Raw genomic sequence first — 11,303 nt, 5'->3', positions numbered from 1 at the left:
TTATTCGCCGACATGTGGGACGTCGACCATCCTGGTCCACCTGCCATGCACAAAATTACCCTGGTCTACCCCGGTCGTATCACAGGCCCAACTTTTCCCACTGTAAGTTGTTCAGACGAAGGAACCATCATGACTTCATTGAATTCCGCTTCTTCAAGAAAACTTACTGTACCCGCAATACTGCTACCACACACGAAGACTGGATGGCACTGTACCACGTCATATCACTAAAACCCACTAGGCCAAACTAGCCAGCCTAGGTCATCTATTTTGGAACGGAGGGAGTACGTCTCTACACTGCTATGATTTTGTGTTGTACGTCTCTGTACCTTTGCTATGATTTTCCTACCCTATAAACCAAATGAGACCTAAATGTATCCATGTCGACTATTGTCTGATCGATTGCTAAGCCTACAATTTTAGGAGCTAGGGTGATTGGTCGATTGACGACGGATAAGTATAAGCGTACCATGTGCTCATCAGCCCCAATGTTTCTCTTCGGTGAGTGTTTTGCAAGTACTATAGCTCGCACAGTAGCTAGCCTACTAACACCAAGAATCATCAAACAAGCCCTGCTGATATGATAAACAGTTCAAACTTACATCTAAGCATGCCATATATTACATCAAAAGATGGTGAGGATACATCCGTTTCCATAACTCGGAGAAGGTTCGCATGATTCACTATCAAACAAAAGTAGCAAGTACCAGCCACACAAGACAGTGCACTAGCCCTAAGATGGTTTGATAACACGCATCATTCTGGTAATTAAACACAGGGCAATGCAAACTACCCTGAAGGATTAGCGCGACCAACTATTTCTTGTCATCGATCTCTCGGGAAATGACCGTAGCACGGACAGCGGCATGGGAATCGATCTCTGGGGCGATGTCCACAGGACTGACCACGACATGAGAATCGATCTCTGGGGCGATGTCCACAGGATGGACATCGGCATCGGAATCGATCTTCGGGGCGATGCCAACAGGACGGACCGCGACATCGAAAACGATCTCTGGGGCACTGTCCACAGGACAGGCCACGACATCGGAATCATCAAGGACGTCCACCGGCACCTGCAGAACCCTAACATATTAGCAAGCACATTGCAAATAATCAAAAACCACAACTATGGTAATAAGCCATTTTTTTACCTTGTGCATCTCACCAGGGATCTCATCCCTCCGGGGGCCATCTCCTCGTCCCTAATGGGGGCCATCACCTTGCCAGGGGAATACTGCTTCTCAACGGCGAATATCTCCTCAAACTCGGCCTTGAGACTCGCATAGGTGGCCATTAGAGTTTATGGGGTAGGCACGGTGGGGCCCTTGCTGTTCTTCCAGCTTTCTTTGAGGAGTTCGTTCGCCAACATTGTCAACTCTTTGGACAGTGCTTGTTTCTTGGAGTTCTTCGTCTCCATGGGTTGGCCCACCAACATGGTCAACTCGTTGGTCGATGCTCGCTTCCTGGAGATCGCTGTCTCCAGTGGGTTGTCCGCTGGCAACTCTTTGCCTAGTGCTCCAGGATCCATCAATGAACTGAGAAACAAAAAACAATCAAAAGGAAACCACAATCGCAACGAAAACAGGAAAAGAATAGGGTCGGTCGGTGCTTCGCAAAAATAAGATTCTTGGAATGAAAATATAGCAGCATAACTGATTCGCCCACCTTTCCTTCGTCGGTACAGAAGAAAAATTGCAGAAGTGAGTAGCCTAGAGTGAGGTTTTCTTCAAGAAAGGGAAGAAAGGGCTTCAACGAGTGTTCCAGTGAAATGATGGTTGCTTCGTCCAGTCCAACTTGGAGGCCACCTTACCACTGCTGGTAAAGGTGTGGGTTTTGTGATATGATGGGTCATGACGGCCACACTGGGGTGACATGTGAGTCTCGACTGTAGCACCTCGATGTGATTTGGTGGATGGCACGCGGGCCCGGATGCTTCGATGTCCCGCATGTAGATAGAGTGGCTAGTCATATAGGAGTACTCAATATTGTGCACCGCGACCAAGGCAAAGAGGAAAATGAGAGAACTACGTAATTAATGCATGAGTTTAATTAGGGTAGTTTTGTAAAGTACGAGATACATTCCTCCAATCAGAAAATGCCTTTGTTCATGAGATTTGAGATTTGAGCCCTATAAACCGGAAGGGAGGGGGTACTACACGCGGTGTAGTCTAGTCACTTGTTGAAATCTCTAGAAAGGCAAGTACCCCTTTCCAGTTTACATGGCTATACTACTCCCTCCATCTAGGTGTGTAAGTCATCTTACGAAAACCAAATAGTCCCAAAACACTTAGGCGTGATGCATTAACTTCTACCTTGTTTCTTGTTTCTTGACATATCAACCAATAAGAGATGAGAGGTGTGCATGCTTTTAATGACTTGAGACTACCAAACACGACATGCAGTGGCTAGTTCATTGCATGAAATGCTATTAATTAGCAAATAAACATTGGTGACCCCAGGAGGAAACGGTGCTAAGCGCGTGGACCTATGCAGAATGAGTATCAACCAATGGATGATGGAGTTTAATTGTTAAACAATTCAATGAGGGAAGCTTAGTTACAAATTCAGTGACTTACTCACCTAGACGAAGGGAGTAGCAAGTACTAGTACTACTACAATAGTGGGCTCAAATAGCAAACAGGCTCTCATGCAAGAGCTTGGCTACTATATGCGTGCTCCAAGGCACTGCACCACGCGAGCGTTTGCAACTGCCATGTTTGGGTTGCGCTTGGCTCTTCGCCTCTTCGAGAAGACGAACAATGATGTTACTACTACTTGTACAGTATCGAATCCACTGCTGCATGTCCGTCCACCTCGTGCGGGAGGGATAGTGTGTAGCTAAAGCTTCTACTTACTGCTCCTGCCTTTGCGTCTATGACAGGTGGGCCCAACAGGTGGTTGGCCCTCCTGTCATGCAGCCAAAGGCAGGTGCAGTTAAGGTACCGGAGCTCAGTCCGCGAGGGAGAGGGCATTGTAGTAATCAAACTTCTCGGTCGTGTACGAGTTGACGCGACACATCAAAGCACTGCAATCGATATACATCTTTTATACATTTCAAATGGACTACAACATAGGGATGTATGTAGACATATTCTGCTTCATATGTAGTCACTTGTTGCAATCTCTAAAAAGACTTATATTTGGAAACATAGGGAGTACAACGCATGCATGCATGCCGCGACTTTCCTTTTGATACTTGCATGTGTTGATTTGATGCACCTTGCCAAATTTTGACTATAAATTTAACTAACCAAATTTCCATGCATGTCACAAAAAATCACGGGGCTATTTGGATTGTGACTATGTTTGTCTTATGTTGCCACATTATTTTCCCACACTTGTCACACTTGCCTAACTTGAGTTGCTCAAATTGTTAGACACACTTTGGCTTGCCTAAGGGAATCTTGCCACAATTTTTGTGTCTATGACATGTGGGGTTCACTGCTAATAAAAAATTCTTGTCTTAGGTGTGGCTAATAAAAAAGACTTATATTGAGGAACGGATGGAGTAGAAAATATAAATAATAATGCATGTTGGGGCAACCCACGTTTCCGCTAATTTTAGCCGTGGGCTTGTTCACAATTTTTACGAGGGGGTGATTGTTCAATTAATGGAGGGACTTGTAGTACCAGACTTGAACGATATAAAGTGCGACATGGCACACCGTAACACCACTTGGAACAAGCGGGTAGCTATCTCAAAACACAATCAACAACTAAAAAAACCGTGACCTGGCATGTAGTACACAATTTTAAACGATTGTTTTGATGGAGTGAAAAAGGAATACTACCCCACTACGTATATATAGGCCGGAGCCTCTGCGCTTGCTTGCTAGGGTTGCTCTATTCACACACTCTCATCCTCTCCATATCTAAACAAGATAGGGTGGTAACACTGTCTTTCTCCCTTCAAAAAACACTGTCTTTCTATCCTCACCATTGGTTATAGATCCGGACGTATCCCCCTCCGCCGGTGAAGGGGAGGAGGGGCAGCATTTAGGCTATCGTCGACAGCGAGGGAGGAGACCCACTACCGGCCGCACGTTATCTCTGGGCGAGCGCCAGCGCGGGAGGTCCTCCGATCCCTTTGTCGTTGCCTGTGGGTGGATCCGGCCTCCCGCCACCCACCTATCCACATCCCGACGACCTTCAGGTATATCTTCGTTCGAAACCGTCTTAGCTCTACTTCCCAGCTCGTCACGTCGCTTCATGTGCATCATTTTCTACCTCTCAGCCCCTCTCGATCGGATGGTCCAACATCACCTATTTATCTTCTTCTATTGTTAGAGGTAAAGCTACTTCATGGAGTCGAATCTTTTACTCCCTTCGTTTGGAAATACTTGTCATTGAAATGGATGTATCTAGATGTATTTTAGTTCTAGACACATCCATTTTGATGACAAGTAATTCCGGACGGAGGGAGTACTTGGTTCAAACAAGAAATAAAGTGGGGGTGGGGGAATTTAGTATGTACATCGGACTTGGTACAAATAGGAAGGAAAGGGGGTGAAAGTAGTACAGACTAGTCATCCAACCGGTCTCTTAGTCGAAAAGGGAAATATAAGGGTAACGTTGTACACAATGCTATGACCAGGACTAGACTTGCTATCCACACACAGGAGTAGGTGTCTAGAGTGAACAAAAATGGGAGCAACCCAGATATGTTTCTTGGATGTTTGTTTCTCGGGGCAACAAACTATGAATCACCACTTTATGCCCCTGTTTACGTACATGGTGCTGGACTGCTGGTGCACCCACTGTCCCATGCCCTTATACCAAATATTTAGCTGTTCTTAATCTAATGTCCCTGGTAAAAATGAAGCCATGCCACTGTTATAAGCCATGACAAGTTTAGCAAAATGTTTTTGCCTGTAATTGTTTGAGACTCTGACTGTTTCCTCTGTACCTTTTTGTGCAAACAGGGATATCCAATTCACCTGGTTGCTGTTGTGACCTTTTGGTGCACTGCACAAAACTCTTCTTAAAAGAAGTGACTTTTGTGTGTTTAACTGGAATGTCAGAATGGAACAGTTGGTTCATTTCGGTGGAACTGCACAAAGGGAGATCTGTGTTCCAATCCTCATCATCCATATTGGCGCCATAACCTTCCTTTAGGTAAGAATGATATTTAATGCATGTGTTCATCTCTATTTTCCGACTGCCATGAGAAAATAATGCTATTTTTTACTAGTACACTTGTACTCCCTCACTGACAAAACCAATTCTGAAATAGAAGGCCAATCATGTACTTGGTTTCACCAACTGGTGAGGAGAAAGAGAAACAGAGCATGAAGAGGAAGAAGAAGAAGAATAAACAGTGCCAAGGCGATCTTGCTGAAGCCAGAGGCCTCAGTCGAGGCCATTCAAGGGCTCCGGCAATGACTACCTTACATGTGAGACGATCCTCCAGGGAGCCCTTCCACTTCTGTTGTTTCACTTAATTAATTAGGAGTACTTAAGTACCACTAATTTATTGCTGCCTAATTTTCCTGTCGGAGTTAAACAAATCTTTAGTAGGACCCTATGCTGAATCATGTACGTGTGTATGTTTGTCTATGGAGGTGAATCATGTGGTGGAGCAGGGAGGGAATATTATTAGTGTCATGACATAATAGTGCTATTGTTTTGCATGTCAATTTATTGCCATTGGTTCAATGAGGCAATGTTTTGCGTATTGTCCATCATGAATTTGATGCTACTGTTAGAGTAATATGCTAATGTCTTCCTATCCTTTCTCACTAAGCTAATGAAGGTTTCACCTTGTTCCTACTTGTGCAAACAGGGATCATGTTGTGCCAATCATACATTTTAGTGGAACTACACAAGACAATACAATGAACTGTATCCCAGCCAGTGCTTTAACTCTGCTGGAAGTTCTTGATAATCTTTCGATATAATCTCAGCACTGGTAAACAAGAGTGATTTCAACCATACATTTGAAGTGCACAAAAATATATACTATTGAGTGATTCCAGTGAGTGCTTTATCATCTCTTATGGGACTACATGAATAAGCTTTTTTTCTCAGGTTGGTACGGGCCTAAGGCCTTCATCCATATTAGTTTGTTGTCATCTCTATTTGTATCGTGCTACTGTCATGAGAAACTCCTTTATCTTTGCACGTTAAAGTTTTGCAACCTATGATAAATGGCAATGCTTTGAGTGTTGAGCTAATTGGCACTGATTAAATAAACTAATACCTCTCTTTAAGCAAGACTACTATGTTGCTAACTTTACCCATTAAGATAATGAGGGTGCTTCTATTTGTTAGTGTATGTTTCATCAACTAGTCCCACTATTACAGTAATCTCACTCTCTCAATATATGTGCCAACAGGGATGCTCGATTTTGGTGGAACTGCACAAAAACTTTGGGTGCTTCATTGCCTCGACAGCTTCCGTCCTTTCCTGTCAGTCGCTAATCTCGGCTTGCTTTCTTCCTTCGCTGTCAGTCGCTTCGCTTATCTCGGCTTCCAGTCAAAGGAAATAGTAATTGATATGCTACCTCACACAGGTTGGTACTGGTCTTTATCCTGATTATTGTGCTTGTCATGTATTGGTAATTTGGTATTGTGCTACTGTTTGCCGATTTTATAAAGGAGTAACTTGGAGCCTGAACTCGCAGGCAAATCATTGCATTGGGTGATTTCAGTAGAACTGCACAAAATGATCAGATGGACAGATACTTATGCTGCTGCTATGTACTCCAAAGTTCACTCAGACAAGCATCGATGTTGACAAGAAGTGCCTATATTCATTCGAGTATCAACCGGCGTCAACCAGTTGTCAAACTCCCAAGTATTAGGAGAGTGAACGCCAAAAATATTGCTTGGCGCATAGCCCAGAAGAACACAGTCCAGTCTTTGGTCCCAACTTGTGCCTTTTGGTTATCGGCAGATATGGTAGCGAACTGTATGGCATGGAGTCTAAAGATTCCAGACAAGTTGGTTGACGCGTATATTCATCTGGCACTTAATCAGTCTGCACGCCAGGGATGCTCCATTTCAGTTGAACTGCACAAAAAATTTGGGTGGTTCATTTTCTCAACCGCCTCCTTTCTCGTCTGCAATGTAGAATTTTGGCGAGCTACAGGACCAAGATGAGCCAGTAAACTAGTTGGATGAAAGTAGTGGCCAAGTTGCTCAAACCTCGCTCGGCACGAGGCCACTATTTGAGGATAAACCTACAAGCAAAGTTCAGATTGTCTGTGCTGCCTCTTATGTACTCGAAAGTTTACTCGTACAAGAATTAATTTTAGCAAGAAGTACCTCCGACTGAACACCATTTACCAGTCTGTACCCTAGGTAATTAAAGTTCGTCCATGGATCATATTGGCTGTGATCTCAATCATTTGGATGCATAAACATACTGAACATGTGTATATCTGAATCTTTTTGTGAATTATGTATGAATATTGTCGTGTGATCTATCAATCATTTGGATGCATAGATATGCTGAGCTTGTGTATATATGAATCTTTTGAGTTGTTGATAGTGAATGTTGGCTATGAATATGAACGTGTCCTGTGAACCTGAGTTTGATACGAATGTTTACCTTTTCTGTTGTATTTGTGTGTGAACTTGTTAGTATGCCTACTGTGGGGTATGTGACGTGTGGGTGTCAACGGCACACCTTCTTCCCGAGAAGAATTGCACCTGCTTTGTTAGGGTAGCAACGGTGCATCAGCTCTTTTTAATCTTTTTATTACTCTGTCTTCCCCTCTCCCCCGCTCAACCCCTGCCGTAATGTTTTCGGCCTCAAAACAAACATAGTACTGCGTTGTTTTTGGGGCTTGATGAAAAATCGAGTGCTGGTTTCTGTAGGTTGGCCCGCCCAGCAAATGGGCTGCTGGTCCACCACGACGGACTGGGAGGCTAAAAATACAAGTTGTATGGTGCAGAGGCAAGTAAAAAAACGCTATCGAGAGCCATCCACTGAAGAAAAAAATCGCTCCTGATGTGCTTCTTCAGTCGTGCCGCCGGCCCCCTCTTTAATCCAGTTCGCTCGGGGATCTGGTATCATTTTTTTCCAGAGGGCGAACAAGTATCAGCTAGGCCTCGGTTTTGTATTTTAACATGCGTAGCCCACGACATACGGAGATAGTGGTTTCAACTTATTTTTTGAGGTCCATATCGGCCTATGGGCTTCTTCTTAAAGATCGACAGCCCAATGTATTTTTTAATAAAACGCAGGTCTCTGTTCTATTTATCTATATATAAGAATAATAATGTTGTGTCCAATTTATGTTTTCCCTTCTAATCACATTATATATATTTATATCATTATTATTATCGTATATTTTATAGAGACTTATATATACATTATAAAAACATCCCACATGTTATTAACTTATAAAATTAAATGTTTAACAGAAGTTGGCAAGGAAAATCCTGGTTGTTTTTGACTCACAGGCAAGGAAAATCCTGGTGATTGCGTACAAAAGCTTGCGAAGATTTTAAGGACCAATTTAATAATAACACGCTCATTTTTATTTTGAGCAATAACTCGCTAATTTGTTAATTATATATATAAAAAATGTGCCTCTCCGGTTTATTCTTTGATATTAATTGCTCCTTCTAACATAACATTATATATATAACGAGCCCAGCTAATTCGTGTATTTCAAGGAAGTGCAAATGGGCTGGGATTTCTTAGAAAATATAAATGGGCCTGATTGACACGAAATTATTTGTTCACCCAGCCCAGCGAATGGACTGTACATTCTAGAAAACATGGGTTAAATATATGCCACATTTTTGCAGGTTGACATGTGGGCCAATAGGTCGAAGCCTACGCAGGGCGTTGTCAACTTGGTCAACAAATGATTGTGACATCCACAGCCATTGGATTTATATCCAATGGCCGGCATGCACCTTCAATCTCTCGTCTTCTTCCTCCAGCGTCGCTGGGACCGCCTGGTCCGGCCTCCGGTGGCTAGCGGCTCTGCTTAGCACGCATCGCTGCGAAGCGCTACCCCACCACCGGCCAGGCTATCCCTCCACCCCTCCACACCTCCTGTTATTCTCCACCGACTGCAGCCCCACGCCGCACCAGAACCAGTTATAACCCTTCTCCTCCTCTCAATCTGCAACTCCACTGCCGCATCTTCCCATCTCTAAGTCGTTCCCGTCAGGGGCCTCGCCGTCGTCCACCGCCTTGCTGCGCTCGCTGCGGCATGGTCAACAAACAAGAGTCATCGAAAGATGACTGTACATGGAGAGCCTGACGGCTGGGACCCACGAGGTCCATGGTCGCACGCAAGGAAAGTTCCTCCTTATTAAGCTGAAAAAATGTTTCCTCCACCTGACAGCTAGGACCCACCGGCTGTATCTTTGCACGGAAGGAAGTGCCTCCGTGTTTTGCAAAAAAAATTATTCATCCCGTTGACAGCTAGGACCCGTCAGATTTGGTGGCTGACTTGTGGGCCTACTAAGTTGACGGACCCACCGGAAGTGCCTCCTTATTAAGCAGAAAAAATGAATACTCCCCTTGCTAGCTGGGACCCACCTTGGTGGGAGGCTGACTTGTGGGCCTACTAAGTTGACGGGGACGGAGAGCTTTGTCAACTTAGTCAATATGAACGATTCTAGCTCCAGTGACCGTACGATGTCCATCCAACGGTTGTAGTGCTTCTTCAACCTCCGGTCTTCTTGCTCCAGCCGCCCAAAGAAGCGCCGGTCGTGCCGCGTGCTCCTGCCTCCCGTGGCCGGCTGTGATGCTGTGGAGGCCTCACTGCCCCCTACTACTCCCGCCACTGGCCAGGCCATCCCTCTACTCACACACACCCCCTATTATTCTGCGGCGACGGCAACCTCACACCACAGCCGAACGAGTGAACCCTCACACTCCTCTACGCGTGGGCATCCACTGTCGCGTCTTCCCCGGCTCCATGTCGTCCCCTTCCTAGGCCTCGCCGTCGTCTACCGCCCTGGTGCTCTCGGCGCGGCGTGGTCAACATGGTCAAGGAACGACTTCCATCGGAAGAGTACTGTACGTGGAGAGGCTGACAGCTGGGTCCATGGCAGACGCAAGGAAGTGCCTCCTTATTACGCTCAAAATAATTATTCCTCCACGTGACAGCAGGGACCCACCGGATGGGCCACCTTATTTCGCGAAAAAACGTTTCCCCCTGACTGCTGGGACCCACCAGCCACATCTTCGCACGCAAGGAAGTGCGTCTGAAAAAAAAACCGATTCGCCCCCCTGACTGCTGGGACCCACCAGCTACATCTTCGCACGCAAGGAAGTGCCTGATAGCCGGGATCCACCTGGTCGACGCGTACGTAGCATTGTCATTCTGGTCGCGAACATGTATGTATGTACTGGTCGATGTAGAGGCGCGCACGTGTCTTAGTAGAGGCGCACATGTGTCGTAGTAGAGGCGCACACGTAGCATGTACATGTACGTACATCAGCCAGTGTGCAAGAAAGAAAATACGGCCACGTACGTACATATGGGGGGGGGGGTCTTGAATGCTTACTCGCGCATACGTACGGCCAGGGCTCATGTACATGGCTGGGTCGGAACGGAGAAACAACGTCGTCGTCGTGTTCATGGGGAGCGAACCGGCTGGGTCAAAATGGAATGCATCGCCGTGTTCATCGGGAGGGCTTGGACAGAACAGGCAATGGGAACGAGGCCTGGCGTACCGCACAATGGAGGAAACGGCCTTGTGTTCGACCGGCCACGTTTGAAATGGGATCATGTTCATCGGGAGGGGTCTGGCATAACACAAAACGGAGGAAACAGACCTCCTACGGTCGAAACAGGGGTCCTGTTGATCGTGAGGGGCGTGGCATACCACAAAACAGAGGAAACGGATTTGTGTTGGAGCGCTATAGTCGAAACGGGGGTCCTGTTCATCGGGAGGGGTGTGGCGTACCGCAAAACAGGACTCCACGGGATACTGTTCATCTCCACCATCGACCTCCTCCTGCCTCCACGGGCTACTATTCATCCACCGTCGACCTCCTCCAGACTCCACCTGCGACTGTTCATCCACGGGCTCCTGTTCATCCAGCCTCCACCGCATGCTACTCCACCGACTACTGTTCAACCACCCCTCTCCACGAGCTCCTGTTCAACCACCCCTCCACGGGCTACTGTTCATCCACCCCTCCACCATCTACTGTTCATCCAGCCCTACACGGGGTCGTCCTATTCATCCAGCCCTCCACGGGGTCCTGTTCATCCAGCCCCAACCGGCTCGATTGATCGTGGTCCTGTTCATCCAGAGGCAATGCCATGGGGTCCTGTTCATCCAGCCCCACCGCTCACTGTTCATCCAACCCCCTCCCCCCC

The sequence above is a fragment of the Triticum aestivum genome, chromosome 7B (assembly GCF_018294505.1).
Source record: "Triticum aestivum cultivar Chinese Spring chromosome 7B, IWGSC CS RefSeq v2.1, whole genome shotgun sequence".
NCBI classification, from domain to species: domain Eukaryota; kingdom Viridiplantae; phylum Streptophyta; class Magnoliopsida; order Poales; family Poaceae; genus Triticum; species Triticum aestivum.
The sequence above is the reverse complement of the archived record's forward strand: the minus strand, read 5'-3'. Positions refer to the sequence as shown.